General features: G+C 44.4%; 1 protein-coding gene across 1 annotated transcript in view; it reads left to right on the top strand.

Moving 5' to 3' along the window:
• Positions 1–379: 379 nt before the first annotated feature.
• Positions 380–16,467, top strand: part of SLC2A5 (solute carrier family 2 member 5) — a 54,994-nt gene continuing 38,906 nt past the window's right edge. The window contains exon 1 of the mRNA XM_044278235.1: positions 380–430. The gene's annotated coding sequence lies outside the window, so the exon portion shown is untranslated. The remainder of the gene's footprint in view (positions 431–16,467) is intronic.

The raw sequence follows: 16,467 nt of genomic DNA, 5'->3' as shown, positions 1-16,467 counted from the left end.
TGGGTACGTTTGTAAACAGAAAAAAACATATAGAAACATATGGCTTGATGTACCCATTGAACTATCTTTGCCCAATTATAGTCTATGGGTACATCAAGCCATATGTTTCTATACGTTTTTTTTTTTCAGTTTATAAACGTATCCACTTGACGTACAGCAAAAATGAGATGTGAACAGCCTCTAAGCTGTATATGGAAATTAGATTTAATTGCACGGTATCTTTACCATAACAAACTTAGTTATACAATTTACTACCATTCATACATGTTGGAAAAATTCCAAGACGTGAAGAAGGCATGCAACTTATTATCTGCACTGAAGCCAAAGGGGTGTGCTCGTATTCTGGCATCATGACGAGGATACATTCACTTTATTTTCCCTGAGTTACTTGAACACCAGTAAGAACGTGGCTCTTGGAGAAGCGTGGTAGGTGAGTACACACAGATGGAAATGAGCAATATTTTTACATCATTGTGTATGATATGCAGTATTTTATGTTGTACAGGGGCGTACATAGAAATCACTGGGCCCCATAGCAAGAATCTAAATTGAATAAGGGGATATGGTGGCTCACTCTGTCGATAACTATGGAATGGGTGCTACTAAGCCTAATGACTCACCCAGTCAAAAAGAAATGTGACATAAATATTGTAAAGGCTGAGCACTCACCACCTGGACCACAAGGAGAATAAAAGAAGCCTGAGTGATAGTTAAACACCTAAGTAATTTATTATTTAAAAAAATGCAGATATATGACATAAATTGATAGATATAAAAAAAACACAAAATATGAGATAAAAATACACATTAAATTGCAATAAATATAGTACAATATAAAATCGCAAATGTGGCTGAGGTAGTTGTATATAGCAGCAATGTATATTGACAGCGTGGATAAAATCACTGCCCCATTATGGAGCAGTGAATGTCTTCCAATTTGTTATTAGAATGTTCAGTTCTGAGATATCGATGTTGGATGGTAATAATAATCGTAACTAATATCGCATATGGTGTTCCTAGCTTGGTTATTTATCATCGATGTGCTGGCAATACAGGGTTAGGCATAAAATTGCTGACTGGTGTATTGTAATTACACTTCCCAATGCATATGTGACCTGGTTAAGAAGTTAGAGGTAATTTTGTTGCCGTACGACTTGCGCACACTGTGGCGTCCCACGCGGCTGCAATGCCGGATACAGCGGTACCTGGTTACAAGTTGTCAGCTGGAATGACTCAAGCAATTTGACGGTCACTTGTCTGTACGGTCTCCAGTTGCCTTCTGGACTGTCTCCAACCGTGGGGATTATTCAGGTAATGTCTCCCAATTGTCAGGACCAAATATTTAAATCACAGCGTTCCATATATGCCGAGTGGCAATAAAGCCGGCCTCTATAGTGTTGAACCATGCATGAATGAAGGTCCAAATCCAGGGTAGATAGATAGATAAATGTCAGCTGATGTGCGGGTCTCTAAACAACCAATTGGTTGTTTTTTTATATCTATCAATTTATGTCATATATCTGCATTTGTTTATAATAAATTACTTACCGTATTTTTCGCCCCATAAGACGGAGGTGGGAGGGGCCGCTGTCATGCAAATGTGGCGGGGCCGGTGCGGTCACTGTACTCCGGCCCCGCCGCTCACTCACTTCCTTAATGTCTAAACATTTTATAATAATAACTTTCATTGAAGTTCCGATCCGATCCCCAGCCCCATCTATACTACTTACTAAATGTCCTGTAGCAGGCAGAGCAGGGCGAGCGGCCGGCCGTAACTCATAAAGTAGTCGGCGCAGGCACGTGACATCAGTGACTTCCGGCCGGCTGCCCGCCCTGCTCTTCCTGCTACAGGACATTTAGTAAGTATTACAGATGGGGCTGGGGATCGGAACTTCAATGAAAGCTATTATTATAAAAGGTTTAGGCATTAAGGAAGTGAGTGAGCGGTGGGGCCAGAGTACAGTGACCGCACCGGCCCCGCCGCATTTGCATGACACCGGCCCCTCCCACACGTTTACCGTAGCTCCGGTATATTAGGGCATCTGTGGATGCCACTATTATGGGGTGGGGGATATGTGGATGGCACTGTTATGGGGTGGGGGATCTGTGGGTGACACATATATAGCAGTGCCATCCACAGATCCCCCTCCATAACAGTGCCATCCACAGATCCCCCCATAACAGTGCCCCCCTCAGATCCCCCCCATAACAGTGCCCCCCTCAGATCCCCCCCCATAACAGTGCTATCCACAGATCCCCCCATAACAGTGCCATCCACAGATCCCCCCATAACAGTGCCACCCACAGATCCCCCCATAACAGTGCCATCCACATATCCCCCATAGTAGTGTCATGCACAGACCACCATTAGTTCAAAACCCACCAAAAGCACACCTTTTGGTTAAAAATATTTTTGTTCTTATTTTCCTCCTCAAAAACCTAGGTGCGTCTTATAGGGCGAAAAATACAGTAGGTGTTTAACTATCACTCAGGCTTCTTTTATTCTCCTTGTGGTCCAGGTGGTGAGTGCTCAGCCTTTACAAATATTTATGTCACAAGAATCTAAGTTGGGCCCCCATTCCCCATTTATAGCCCCTCCTATTACCCATTCCAGGCCTCTCTCTCTCTGTTCCATGAACTATGCTTGCTGCTGCGCTTTATAATTTATGCCATCAGGGCGGGATTGGAATTACAAAACAGACCTGGCACACAAGAGCTATAATAGATGCAGTGTGTACAGGTATATAGTGTATACATCAGTGTACTGTTATGTCAGGTACGAGGTATATTATATGCAGTGTGTACAGGTATATAGTATATACCGTAGTGTACTGATATGTGAGGTACGGGGTATAATATATGCAGTGTGTACAGGTATATAGTATATACAGTATATTTTTATTTTTTATTTTACACTTTGCGGCCCCCATAAGGTCATACAAGACCTCTGGGGTACATCTAACCACTTCCCCCCCCCCCCCCCCCCCTACAATTGATTTCAGAGAGGCTGTACAGAACTATACAATGCTGTACAACCTCAGTGCAGGGCTGATCGAGCGCTGTGTATACAGTGATCTAGAAGGCAGGGACACCTGGGAACTATCCCTTCCTTTTCTCTGAGTTGCCCTGTTGTCACTGACAGCGGGCAGCCCGATCTGCAGCTGCACGATTAGCGTGCAGCTGCGATCTCTGAATAGACGTTCAGAAACGTCCATTCAGAGATAGAGATCCACCTCCATGATGTTTATAGTCAACGGGCAGACGGGAGGTGGTTAAAGAAGTTGCATGAGATAAAAAAAAAAGGGGGTAACGCAACACCTGTAATCGCTAACCTCCTACAATCCAGCTGTGGTAAAACTACAACTCCCAAGAACACCATATAAATGAATGGAGCATGCTGGGCGTCGTAGTTTCCCCACACCTGGAGTTACGGATTTTAGCCATCACTAACTTAGGCTTTTTTTGGTATTGCATCTTAACCCCATTCAAGACCTCTTTTCCAACCTAAGGCCTCATGCACACGACCATATGCGTATTTCAGTCCGCAAAATACAGATACAATTTGCAATTTTCTCACTCCCATCAATAGAAATTACTATTCTCATCTGCAGTACGGACCAGAATAAGCCATGGTCTATAATTTACAGGAAAGACATATGGATTCGGACAGCACGTGGATGACATTTGTGTTTTGTTTGGTTTGTTTTTTGTTTCAATTGATAGAAATAAATGGGTCCATGTGCTAAATCAGGTGCACTTTTCTCTACCTCTGGTCAATCTGTCCTAACAACATGTTCCTAACAATAGTGACCATATCTGTAGTCTCATGTCCTCCATGGCCCTTACATGTCTACATTGCCAGGTTTTTCTCTGCTCCGTCATGCACACTGCTGTAGTGTAGATCATGTTGGCTGTCAGAGCACACAATGTGGTAGGAGTTCATTTGTCCTCAGGGGCTAGCAGTGGATGTACTTGCTCCTGCTTCTGCTTCATATCATCTGTATCATACTGATATATAAAATGCAAGCCGTGTTACTCAGTTCTTCTCTAACTGGCTGCAGCAATCACATAGTGTAACCACTTCAGCCAATCAGCAGCAGACATAAATAGTGCTAAGGCTACTTTCACACTAGCGTTAAAGTTTTCTGGTATTGAGATCCGTCATAAGGGCTCAATACGGGAAAAAAAAACGCTTCAGTTTTGTGCCCATTCATCGTCAATGGGTAGAAAACTGAACAGAACGGAATACTCCAAACTGCATTCCGTTTTGTTTAGTTGCGTTCCCAGACCGGAGAGCAAACCGCAACATGTTGTATTTTGCTTTCCGTCCTGGGGATGCGGAGCAAAACGGATCCGTCATGACCCCAATGCAAGTCAATGGTGAGGAATCAGTTTTCTCTGGCACAATCTGCCACAATAGAAAATTGATCCGTTCGCCATTGACTTTCAATGGAGTTAATGACGGATCTGTTTTGGCTATGTTACAGATAATACAACCGGATCCGTTTAAATGGATGCAGATGGTTTTATTATCAGTAATGGAAGCGTTTTTGCTGAACCCTGCCGGATCCAGGAGGAACGCTAGTGGTAAAGTAGCCTAATGGTAACTGCTGAGGCTTCTCAGCTGTCCTCTCATCTCCCTGCATGGACTATTGTAATACATGTGCTCTTTTACATGTAAGTTGCATTTAGTGGAGCAGATTTATAAAAACTGTCTAAAAGAAAAATGGTTTGTTGCCCATAGCAACCAATCACAGCTTTTATTTTTCCAGAGCAGTTTGAGAGATGACAGCTGAGCTCTGATTGATTGTAATGGGCAACAAGCATTATTATTTTTTTTAGACAGAAGTCCACTACGCAATACCCCTCTTTCCATTGAGTAGAGGGTGTAAAGTATGTTATGTTGTGTCAGTACAAAAGCATTGAGTAGTGGGACGCTACGGGTGTGGGTGAAGAGTGATTGGCAGTGATGGCATTTTAGGGGGCAGCATTTTCTAGAGGTTGTTGTATTTTTGTCACACAATGGGGTTTATTGCCAGTTATAATTTGCTCATTCAGGCCTCATGCACACGACCGTGCCTTTTTTGCGGTCCGCAAACCGCGGACCCGCAAAAAACCGAAGCCGCCCGTGTTGCCTTCCTCTGGCCCTCCGATACCAACACCAAGCTCCCTTCTCCTCTGTTTCTGGTCCTTGCTGGACTGAAAGTGTGATGTACCTGCGCATGTCACTGCTGAGGCTATTGAAGAGGCCTGCACCGCATCGCTGACATCTCTTTGGAGGGAAGTATTTTAGTTTGTTTATTTTTATTTTAATTTTGCACCATACTTGAGGCCACTTGAGGGGAGGGGAGTGCAAGGAGCACCCATGGGAGCATCCACTGAGGCACTAAATAGGGGCATTTAGTACTGGCACACATTATGGGGAGTACTATAGGGACATTGGCTCAACTAGGGGCACTAAGACAGCAGAAAGGATAGGTGCATCCCTGGCAGCAGTGATGTGTGTGTAAGTAGCAAGTCACACTTCTGGTCCAGCTGGGACCAGAAGTGGAGAAGAAATGGAGTGGGGCACTGGAACCGAAGCACTGGTGACAGGTGTAATCCCTGTACCCGGCATGGCAGTATCAAATGGGGTTCCTGGTCTCGAGAATCTCTTAACCACTTCAGCCCCGCTAGGTGAAACCCCCTTCATTACCAGAGCACTTTTTACACTTCGGCACTACACTCCTTTCACCGTTTATCGCTCGGTCATGCAACTTACCACCCAAATGAATTTTACCTCCTTTTCTTCTCACTAATAGAGCTTTCATTTGGTGGTATTTTATTGCTGCTGATATTTTTACTTTTTTTTGTTATTAATCAAAATGTAACGATTTTTTTGCAAAAAAATGAAATCTTTCACTTTCAGCTGTAAAATTTTGCAAAAAAAACGACATCCATATATAAATTTTTCACCAAATTTATTGTTCTACATGTCTTTTGATAAAAAAAAAATGTTTGGGCCAAAAAAAATGGTTTGGGTAAAAGTTATAGCATTTACAAACTATGGTACAAAAATGTGAATTTCCGCTTTTTGAAACAGCTCTGATTTTCTGAGCACCTGTCATGTTTCCTGAGGTTCTACAATGCCCAAACAGTAGAAAACCCCCACAAATGACCCCATTTCGGAAAGTAGACACCCTAAGGTATTCGCTGATGGGCATAGTGAGTTCATAGAACTTTTTATTTTTTGTCACAAGTTAGCGGAAAATGATGATGATTTTATTTTTTTTATTTTTTCTTACAAAGTCTCATATTCCACTAACTTGCGACAAAAAATAAAAAATTCTAGGAACTCACCATGCCCCTCACAGAATACCTTGGGGTGTCTTCTTTCCAAAATGGGGTCACTTGTGGGGTAGTTATACTGCCCTGGCAATTTAGGGGCCCAAATGTGTGAGAAGAACTTTGCAATCAAAATGTGTAAAAAATGACCGGTGAAATCCAAAAGGTGCACTTTGGAATATGTGCCCCTTTGCCCACCTTGGCAGCAAAAAAGTGTGACACATCTGGTATCGCCGTACTCAGGAGAAGTTGGGGAATGTGTTTTGGGGTGTCATTTTACATATACCCATGCTGGGTGAGAAAAATATCTTGGTCAAATGCCAACTTTGTATAAAAAAATGGGAAAAGTTGTCTTTTGCCAAGATATTTCTCTCATCCAGCATGGGTATATGTAAAATGACACCCCAAAACACATTCCCCAACTTCTCCTGAGTACGGCGATACCAGATGTGTCACACTTTTTTGCTGCCAAGGTGGGCAAAGGGGCACATATTCCAAAGTGCACCTTTCAGATTTTGCAGGCCATTTTTTACACATTTTGATTGCAAGGTACTTCTCACACATTTGGGCCCCTAAATTGCCAGGGCAGTATGACTACCCCACAAGTGACCCCATTTTGGAAAGAAGACACCCCAAGGTATTCCGTGAGGGGCACTGCGAGTTCCTAGAATTTTTTATTTTTTGTCACAAGTTAGCGGAAAATGATGATTTTTTTTTTTTTCTCTTTTTTCCTTACAAAGTCTCATATTCCACTAACTTGCGACAAAAAATAAAAAATTCTAGGAACTCGCCATGCCCCTCACGGAATACCTTGGGGTGTCTTCTTTCCAAAATGGGGTCACTTGTGGCGTAGTTATACTGCCCTGGCAATTTAGGGGCCCAAATGTGTGAGAAGTACTTTGCAATCAAAATCTGTAAAAAATGACCGGTGAAATCCGAAAGGTGCACTTTGGAATATGTGCCCCTTTGCCCACCTTGGCATCAAAAAAGTGTCACACATCTGGTATCGCCGTACTCAGGAGAAGTTGGGGAATGTGTTTTGGGGTGTCATTTTACATATACCCATGCTGGGTGAGAGAAATATCTTGGCAAAAGACAACTTTTGCCATTTTTTTATACAAAGTTGGCATTTGACCAAGATATTTTTCTCACCCAGCATGGGTATATGTAAAATGACACCCCAAAACACATTGCCCAACTTCTCCTGAGTACGGCGATACCAGATGTGTCACACTTTTTTGCTGCCAAGGTGGGCAAAGGGGCACATATTCCAAAGTGCACCTTTCGGATTTTGCAGGGCATTTTTTACACATTTTGATTGCAAAGTTCTTCTCACACATTTGGGCCCCTAAATTGCCAGGGCAGTATAACTACGCCACAAGTGACCCCATTTTGGAAAGAAGACACCCCAAGGTATTCCGTGAGGGGCATGGCGAGTTCCTAGAATTTTTTATTTTTTGTCGCAAGTTAGTGGAATATGAGACTTTATAAGGAAAAAAGAAAAAAAAAGAAAAATCATCATTTTCCGCTAACTTGTGACAAAAAATAAAAAATTCTAGGAACTCGCCGTGCCCCTCACGGAATACCTTGGGGTGTCTTCTTTCCAAAATGGGGTCACTTGTGGCGTAGTTATACTGCCCTGGCAATTTAGGGGCCCAAATGTGTAAGAAGTACCTTGCAATCAAAATGTGTAAAAAATGGCCTGCGAAATCCGAAAGGTGCACTTTGGAATATGTGCCCCTTTGCCCACCTTGGCTGCAAAAAAGTGTCACACATGTGGTATCGCCGTACTCAGGAGAAGTTGGGCAATGTGTTTTGGGGGGTCATTTTACATATACCCATGCTGGGTGAGAGAAATATCTTGGCAAAAGACAACTTTTCCCATTTTTTTATACAAAGTTGGCATTTGACCAAGATATTTTTCTCACCCAGCATGGGTATATGTAAAATGACACCCCAAAACACATTCCCCAACTTCTCCTGAGTACGGCGATACCACATGTGTGACACTTTTTTGCAGCCTAGATGCGCAAAGGGGCCCAAATTCCTTTTAGGAGGGCATTTTTAGACATTTGGATCCCAGACTTCTTCTCACACTTTCGGGCCCCTAAAAAGCCAGGGCAGTATAAATACCCCACATGTGACCCCACTTTGGAAAGAAGACACCCCAAGGTATTCAATGAGGGGCATGGCGAGTTCCTAGAATTTTTATTTTTTTGCATAAGTTAGCGGATATTGATTTTTTTTAGTTTTTTTCTCACAAAGTCTCACTTTCCGCTAACTTAGGACAAAAATTTCAATCTTTCATGGACTCAATATGCCCCTCACGGAATACCTTGGGGTGTCTTCTTTCCGAAATGGGGTCACATGTGGGGTATTTATACTGCCCTGGCTTTTTAGGGGCCCTAAAGCGTGAGAAGAAGTCTGGAATATAAATGTCTAAAAATGTTTACGCATTTGGATTCCGTGAGGGGTATGGTGAGTTCATGTGAGATTTTATTTTTTGACACAAGTTAGTAGAATATGAGACTTTGTAAGAAAAAACAAAAACAAAAACAAACAAAAAATTTCCGCTAACTTGTGCCAAAAAAAATGTCTGAATGGAGCCTTACCAAGGGGGGGTGATCAATGACAGGGGGGTGATCAATGACAGGGGGGTGATCACCCATATAGACTCCCTGATCACCCCCCTGTCATTGATCACCCCCCTGTAAGGCTCCATTCAGACGTCCGTATAATTTTTACGGATCCATGGATCGGATCCGCAAAACACATGCGGACGTCTGAATGGAGCCTTACAGGGGGGTTATCAATGACAGGGGGTGATCAGGGTGATCACCCCCCTGTCACTGATCACCCCCCCTGTAAGGCTCCATTCAGACATCCGCATGATTTTTACGGATCCATGCAAAACACATGCGGACGTCTGAATGGAGCCTTACAGGGGGGTTATCAATGACAGGGGGTGATCAGGGTGATCACCCCCCTGTCACTGATCACCCCCCCTGTAAGGCTCCATTCAGACATCCGCATGATTTTTTACGGATCCATGGATACATGGATCGGATCCACAAAACACATGCGGACGTCTGAATGGAGCCTTACAGGGGGGTGATCAATGACAGGGGGGTGATCAGGGAGTGTATATGGGTGATCACCCGCCTGTCATTGATCACCCCCTGTAAGGCTCCATTCAGACGTCCGCATGTGTTTTGCGGATCCGATCCATGTATCCATGGATCCGTAAAAATCATGCGGACGTCTGAATGGAGCCTTACAGGGGGGTGATCAATGACAGGGGGGTGATCAATGACAGGGGGTGATCAGGGAGTGTATATGGGTGATCACCCGCCTGTCATTGATCACCCCCCTGTAAGGCTCCATTCAGACGTCCGTATGCTTTTTGCGGATCCGATCCATGTATCCGTGGATCCGTAAAAATCATACGGACGTCTGAACGGAGCCTGACAGGGGGGTGATCAATGACAGGGCGGTGATCAATGACAGGGGGGTGATCAGGGAGTTTATATGGGGTGATCATGGGTGATCAGGGGTTTATAAGGGGTTAATAAGTGACGGGGGGGGTGTAGTGTAGTGTAGTGTGGTGTTTGGTGCGACTGTACTGACCTACCTGAGTCCTCTGGTGGTCGATCCTAACAAAAGGGACCACCAGAGGACCAGGTAGGAGGTATATTAGACGCTGTTATGAAAACAGCGTCTAATATACCTGTTAGGGGGTTAAAAAATTCGGATCTCCAGCCTGCCAGCGAGCGATCGCCGCTGGCAGGCTGGAGATCTACTCGCTTACCTTCCGTTCCTGTGAGCACGCGCGCCTGTGTGCGCGCGTTCACAGGAAATCCCAGCCCTCGCGAGATGACGCGTATATGCGTCGTCGTGCGCAGGGCTGCCACCTCCGGACCGCACATCTGCGTTAGGCGGTCCGGAGGTGGTTAATGTACTTGCATGTTCGTTATTAGAAAAAGAAACAATTGATTAAGAAAGGTCATATTGGCCCAGCAGAACACTAGAGGATCTTCTGTTGGACCCAGGCTATGATGTGCTGGAGTTAAACCTACAGCTGGCTAGCGATTCCTCAGAGTGATATAGACTGATAATGTAGTAACAGTTTATAAGGCTAAAAAAAGACATCTGCCCATCCAGTTCAGCCTGTTATCCAGCAAGTTGATCCAGAGTAAGATGGTCAGCACCCGGGCGTGTGAATCTGAGTATCAAGTTAAAGATTGCTACATCTGTAAAAGGGAATTAATACCGGAGTGACTTTATTTGTCTGAGCATTTTTGCATGGACATTGCTCCCCAGCTACTTTGTCACTGGTAAAACTCATTCAGTACATTCCTGAACATGAGCTTCACCTTTACATCACATGCACTCGTCTCTCCCTTTCATGATCCCAGCGCTCAGCAGCGGATGAACAGCTAGTGATCAGTGCATGCTATGCTGCTGGCACAACCTGAACACATTGCTTCTTCCTGCTATTGGTTGAAATCTATTGTGTTATTAAGAAATGAGCAAAGTGTATGCTTAATTGTAACCAGAAAACTGCAGCACAAGGCGTTTCTAGTGATTAGTCATTTACTATTGTTAAAGGTGATTTTACACCGCACAATTCTCGGGCTGGATATTTGGAAATGAACGTTAATACAAAAGCTTGTTCCCGATAATCGGCCCGTGTAAATGTCGTGTGGAGATCACCTGATGTACGAGCAGAATGCTTTTGAAATGATGCATGAAATTATTTTTCATGCAGCACATTAAATCATGGTTTATGGGCAGCGGATCATGCCGTACGAACAGGACTCTGCTACCCAGAAACAATTAATCTGTATGAGGACGAGTGTTGGCAGTAGTCTGGAGATTGCGGCCTGTAATTAAAGCCCTTTTGTCCATTGACAAACAGGCAATTATTGAGAAGGATGAAACTTTTGAAATTTGTCCTAAAGAGACATAGAAAAAACTTGTGCAATCACCTTGTGAACAGCTACCTGACACCAATTCCAAACAAAGGCAATTTTAGATGTGGCCACTGCATAGCCTGTGATTTCATCCCCACATGTGTGCAATATCACATCTGAGATTTTGTCTAAATATGATGGAGATTGGGAGAACAGGATCAGGAGAAGAAAACATTGGATTTTCAGACTTAGAACACTGAAACCACTGGGGATTAATGATTATATCTCATAGTCTCATAGTCAGTCATTACTCTGCATCATGTTGATTAAATTGTTATTTTAGGTAAAATGACACATTAATTGATACTTTATAACCTACTAGCAGAAGGACCCGGCTTTGCACAGGTATACTTCATCTATTTCATTAAATGTTTGTGTGTGTCGTTATAAGATATCGACGGTATCCCCCATAACAGTGACCTCTACAGCACCCCGCCCCTTTAACAGTGAACTCCACAGCCCCCACCCCTTAACACTGACCCCCCACAATACCCCGCCACTTTAAAATGGGACCTCCACAGCAGCCCGCTCCTTTAACAGCAAGTTTCACAGCACCCTACTCCCTTGACAGTGACATCCTCAGGGGCCTGTCCCCTTAACAGTTACCTCCACAGTACCCCACTGCCTTAACAGTGACCTCACAGTTCCCTGCTGCCTTAACAGTGACCTCACAGTACCCCGCTGCCTTAACAGTGACCTCCGCAGCGGCCTGCCCCCTTAACAGTAACATTCATAGTGAAAGCCTCTTTAACAGTGACCTCCACAGCGCCCGGCCCCTTTAATGCTAAGTGTCACGTGCCGGAGGCCCAAGGCAGACCTCTGGGACGTCATGCGAACAGGACACAGGCAAAACAGAACAAGGACCCACAGCGAACTTTATTACAAGTGTAATAAAAGCATATGACAGTACAGCAAGTAGGCAATAGTGGTAGCACTACCACAGAACCAAGTGCACCGGCAGACCAGAGGCAAAACTCAGAGGGCAGAAAGCCAGCGAGCTCCGTTGTTCACAGAGAACCTGGTTGTGGGGATGGACTGGGCCGAGGGTTCACTGGTTGCACCTCCAGGAAGGTCCTGGTACCCTTGGCCCCTAACTGCAAGGAACCACGCAGGTGCAAGCACCAGTGGAACAGACGACCTGGTACCCAAGCAAACACAGGACATGGAACTAACAACAAGACGAATGGGAACCAGCACAGAAGCAGGTGCCTGGACCCCAAGCAGGATGGAAGCATGGCGGTCTCAGGCAGAGCTGCACACAGACTACAGATTACCCCTCCGGGGAAGTCAGGGGCCCTCTCACAAAGGCAGGACAAACATGGGACAGGAACAGACCAGAAAGGAACTACTGTATATTCCTGCGTATAAGACTACTTTTTAACACATGAAAATCTTCTCAAAAGTCGGGGGTCGTCTTATACGCCGGGTGTCGTCTCATATGCCGGTATACAGCGTGCTGAAACTTACTTCCTAGCAAGACTGGAGAAGCTGTCCGTGTGCTGCATCCCGGCCAGCCGCTCCTGAAGCAGCCCCCTCTTCCTGCTCTCAGTGGTTTTCTCATGCCGGCAGTATCACATTGCGTACTACCGCTCAGATCGTCTTGAAGACAGGGAGGGCTGGGCAGGCAGGGAGAGCTGACCCACCCAATCCAAGCAGGCTTTGTATGCAGTGTGCACAGAAAATACCAGTACATCGCTTGCTGTGATTGGCTGGTTGTTGTATACTGGGTTGGATTGGCGATTCTGAGGGAAGGCAGGGGGGGAGCAGGAGCATCTGCACTTCAGCCAATTCTAATGTTGGCGGATCTCTAATGAAGTTTGGTGTGCATCTTATCTGTGGTGAAAAAACAGAGTCTATCTGGGGAGCAGATACATGTGGTGGTGAATACAGTACAACACCAGTATCTGTACCTGTACAAACAGTACAGCACCAGTATCTGCATCGGTTCATACAGTACAGCACCAGTACATACATTACAGTATACAAATGGCTAACAGTCAAGACCCCATCATGGCTCTACCAGCAAGAAGAAAGAAATATGAAGCCAGTTTCAAATTTAAAGTTGTAAACTTTGCCATGGAACATAATAACTGCACTGCTGCAAGACTATATGGAGTAACAGAAAAGATGGTTTGCGACTGGAAAGCAAATTAAAAGCATTAAAGAGTATGCCAAGGGGTAAGTGTGCATTAAGGAGAGGCACCTCACATTGGCCAGAACTCGAAAAACATGTAGCAGACATGGTGAATGAGCATCGCCAAAACGGTTATGTAGTGACACAAAATAAAATACGTTTGTTTGCACTTCAGTGAGCCAAATCTAACCCAGATCACAGCAACAGATTTAAGGCCACTGCATCCTGGTGTACTAGATTCTTGGAAAGGCATAGTATGGTACTGAGGCAAAAGACGAAAATTGCACAACAATTACCTGCAGATCTTGATGCCAAAGTAAATGTTGTTGGAGGGGTAGTCTTATACGGCGAGTATAGCCCAAACCCTATATTTCAACTGGAAAAGTTGGGGGTCGTCTTATACGCCCAGTCGTCTTATACGCCGGAATATACGGTACAGGCAGACAAGGATCAGAAGCAGTAGGCACTGCCAGACAGGACATAGAACAGGATACAATTAGAAGCAGTTTAGCACTAGTGTTGAGTGCTAAACTGAATATCGGCACTTCGCTAATTCGTGAATATTTCGAATATAGCGATATATTTTTTTTTTTATTGTTATATTTTTTCCTTTTCCACTTCCTTTTCCACTTCCCTAAAGTTGTTCTTACCTGTCCTTTGGATTCCTGGCTTCCTGGCTGCTCCAGTCAGTGCCCGTTGCCGCTTCTGCCGACTTCCGTGCTAATGGAGCGTCCGCATCACCATGGGAACGTCTCCATATACTAGAATGTACTGTCGGATTTGAGAATTACGTTGAAATCGCAATTCGATTATTTCAAGTTATAATAATCGAATTTCGATTTTAACTTAGCACTGCTATATTCCATATTCGTTAATTCTAGCTTAATATGGAATATAGCAGTGCTAAGTTAAAATCGAAATTCGATTATTATAACTTGAATTAATCGAATTGCGATTTCAACTTAGACCTGGTTTACTATGGTTGGCTTGGTAGAATTAGCGAATATAACGAATGTATTCGTCATATTCCACAAAACGAATATTACGAATGTATTCTGCATCTTCGTTTTAGCTACCTATTCATCAACTTCGCTAATTCTAGCAATCATATAGGAAAGTTTACTATAGAGACAGCTAAGTTTAATTCTGCCCCCTTAACAGTATAATCGCTATGCGATTATATTACTTAGCTTTTTTTTATAAATAGAATAATTATAATAATTATCAGGTATTATAATTATTCTATTTTTTTTTTTTTTTAAAAGCAGTCATATAATCGCCTAGCGAATTAAACTTAGCTGTCTCTATAGTAAACTTTCCTATATGATTGGTAGAATTAGCGAAGTTGACGAATAGGTAGCTAAAACGAAGATGCAGAATACTTCGTTATCTTCGTTTTGTGGAATATAACGAATATATTCGTCATATTCACTAATTCTACCAAGCCAACCATAGTAAACCAGGTCCAAGTTGAAATCGCAATGCGATTAATATAACTCGAAGTAATCGCATGGCGATTTCAACATCCGTCTCCCATTGACTTTCAGTCCCCTATTAATATACCATCAGATCGGAGGTTTCTCCAATCCGATGGTATATTTTAACTTGAAGCGTCCCAATCACCATGGGAACGCCTCTATGTTAGAATATACCATCGGATTTGAGTTACATTGTGAAACTCAGATCCGACAGTATATTCTAACACAGAGGCGTTCCCATGGTGATGGGGACGCTTCAAGTTGGGATTTACTGAGAACTGTGTACATGACTGCCCCCTGCTGCCTGGCAGGTGCTGCCAGGCAGCAGGGGGCAGTCCCCCCTCCCCCCTTGTATTTAACTCATTGGTGGCCAGTGCGGCCCCCCTCCCTCCCTCCCCAGTATTAAATGTGACCAGTGCAGCCCCCCTCCCTCTATATTTATTGGTGGCCAGTGCGGCCCCCCCTCCCTCACTCCCCAGTATTAAATGTGACCAGTGCAGCCCCCCTCCCTCTATATTCATTGGTGGCCATTGCGGATTCCCAGTATTAAATGTGACCAGTGCGGCCTCCCCTCTTCCCCCCCCTAATTAAGCTGCGATGTCTGTGACCGGCCGGGAGCTCCTCCTACTGGTAAGTGACAGATCATTAAGCAATGCGCGCACAGACCTTTCACTTACCAGTAGGAGGAGCTCCCGGCAGGACACAGACATCGCAGCTCGCAGGTAAGTATCATGCTTCTATTTATTGCTAAGTAACCATGGCAGCCAAGACTGCAATAGCGTCCTGGTTGCCATGGTTACCGATCGGAGCCCCAGCGATTAAACTGGGACTCCGATCGGAACTCTCTGCTGCCACCAATAATGGGGGGGGATAATTTTAATTAGGGGGGGAGAGGGGAGGCCACACTGGTCTAATTTAATACTGGGAATCCGCAATGGCCACCAATGAATATAGAGGGAGGGGGGCTGCACTGGTCACATTTAATACTGGGGAGGGAGGGAGGGGGGCTGCACTGGCTATCAATAAATATAGAGGGAGGGGGCCGCATTGGTCACATTTAATACTGGGGAGGGAGGGGGGCCGCACTGGCCACCAATGAGTTAAATACAGGGGGGGGGGAGGGGGGTCTGCCCCCTGCTGCCTGCCTGGCAGCAGGGGGGAGTCATGTACACAGTTCTCAGTATATTCTAACTTGAAGCGTCCCCATCACCATGGGAACGCCTCTGTGTTAGAATATACTGTCGGATCTGAGTTTCACGATGTAACTTAAATCCGATGGTATATTCTAACATAGAGGCGTTCCCATGGTGATGGGGACGCTTCAAGTTAAAATATACCATCGGATTGGAGAAAACTCTGATCTGATGGTATATTAATAGGGGACTGAAAGTCAATGGGAGACGGATGTTGAAATCGCCATGCGATTACTTCGAGTTATATTAATCGCATTGCGATTTCAACTTGGACCTGGTTTACTATGGTTGGCTTGGTAGAATTAGCGAATATGACGAATATATTCGTTATATTCCACAAACGAAGATAACGAAGTATTCTGCAT

The sequence above is a fragment of the Bufo gargarizans genome, chromosome 2, assembly GCF_014858855.1.
Source record: "Bufo gargarizans isolate SCDJY-AF-19 chromosome 2, ASM1485885v1, whole genome shotgun sequence".
NCBI classification, from domain to species: domain Eukaryota; kingdom Metazoa; phylum Chordata; class Amphibia; order Anura; family Bufonidae; genus Bufo; species Bufo gargarizans.
The sequence above is the reverse complement of the archived record's forward strand: the minus strand, read 5'-3'. Positions and strand labels throughout refer to the sequence as shown.